Source organism: Bombina bombina, chromosome 2 (assembly GCF_027579735.1).
Source record: "Bombina bombina isolate aBomBom1 chromosome 2, aBomBom1.pri, whole genome shotgun sequence".
NCBI lineage: Eukaryota > Metazoa > Chordata > Amphibia > Anura > Bombinatoridae > Bombina > Bombina bombina.
In genome coordinates this window covers 534,997,882-534,999,720 of record NC_069500.1, presented here as the reverse complement: position 1 = coordinate 534,999,720, position 1,839 = coordinate 534,997,882, and the positions used below count along the sequence as shown (strand labels likewise).

At 23.8% G+C, this 1,839-nt stretch overlaps 1 long non-coding RNA gene across 1 annotated transcript; it reads left to right on the top strand.

Annotated features, from left to right (window-relative positions):
* The first annotated feature begins 213 nt into the window (after positions 1–213).
* On the top strand, positions 214–549 carry LOC128647887 (uncharacterized). The gene is made up of 3 exons (XR_008400443.1): positions 214–259; positions 359–424; positions 506–549. It is a non-coding gene; the product is annotated as an uncharacterized LOC128647887 (long non-coding RNA).
* Positions 550–1,839: the final 1,290 nt, after the last annotated feature.

Below are 1,839 nucleotides of genomic sequence, written 5' to 3'. Positions count from 1 at the left end.
TAATAGGATTAAAAGATTACCATTGCCTGCAGATAAAGTGTGAATGAATCAAGTTTTTATAGGATTTTCAGACAAAGTTTTTGTGTGTTTGGATTTTTAAGAATATATTTTCAAAAATTTTGTATTTTATATTATTTAATAGTCAAAAGAAGAAGAGCTCCAAGGTACCTTCTTCCCATTGATACCAATTCTAGTTCTGAAGGGGAATCAGACCCATTGCCCACAGTTTTTATGGATAAAGATAGGACTCAAGACACAGGTATAAAAAATGTAACTGTAATTTCGAGGAAAAAAAAAAAATTCTAAGCCAGGTATTAAAGTAAATTTATCTTTTAACTTTTTTTTTATAATGCTATAGAAAATAGCACTCCAAATAATAATCCAATGGATGAGCAAGGAGAAGAAGATATGGATAACATTGCAGGTAATTTAAAAAAAATTTCTTTGACATTTCTTTAACATATATATTTTATAAATATAAATTTATTTGTAATAATAATTTTAGGACATGTAGAGCTTACAGAGTCAGAAATTGAGGATACTATGCATAGTTGGCAAGATGAAGAACATTTGGAACAAGAGGACGAGGAGGGCCATGAAGAAGATGAGGTTCATCCAGAAACATCAGGTGATTTTTTTTTTATTTTTTAATGGTGATATATCTATTCTACAAACATTATATTTATATATATATATCTATCTATATATATATATATATATATATATATATATATATATATATATATATATATATAAAACAATAGATATGTATGCATATATATATACACACATATATATATCAATTTTATTAATATGTGTATATTTTTTTTTTAAATACACAAATATATATATATATATATATATATATATATATATATATATATAAAAACACAAACACACATATTTTTTTTATATATATCAATATATATCAATATATATATATATATATATAGATAGATAGATATATTAATATATATATATCGAAAGATAGATATATGTATATAGATCAAAAAAGACAGATTTAAATATAGAAATAAAATTAATTGAAAGATAACATAGATCGAGAGAAAAATATAGTGTAAGATAGATATATTTTAAAGTTACATTATCAATACATTGTAATCTATATATTTTTTTTTTTGAAGAAACTCAACAAAATATAAGAAACTTAGAGGTGCACGATGAAGACTCTCAGTCACCTCAATATTATAACTGGGGTAAGTGTTATAGCATTTATGAATAAATATATGTTATTGCTGTTGGTAATTCCATTGACAGATATTTTTTTTACTCTCATGTCTATAAATGCTATTCAAAAGAATCAAAATATATGTTTAATATAAATATATATATTTTTTATTTTTTAGTTCCGGATGATGAAAAAATTGTAATAAGCAAAAAGAGCTCCTTGAAGTCCTGCTTAAAGCTGAAACTGGACTGATAAGCAGTTACTCAGCAGTCAGGAAAATGAGGCTGAAATATGAAAAAATGTAACTTTTTCATTTATGTGTTATTAAAAAATTTATGAATGTGCTAGCAACATTTTTTTTTATTTTATTTTATATACAGAATAAATGCATATATTATTTAACAAATATAAACAATTGTCGTTAATGTGTAATATATTGAAACATCTTATCAATGAAAGGGTAAGATTAGGTCAATGTAAGACGTTAATTTGAAAAGAATAGTAGTGAAATGTCTAGAGGGGTTGTGTAAAGTAGATAGAGAAAAACAAATTAGTTGGTAAAGATAAAAGACGTGTTGAAAATCAAAAGGAATAATAGTTAAAGGTCTGCATGGGGTGTCTAAAATAGCTAAACAAAAGACAAAAAAACA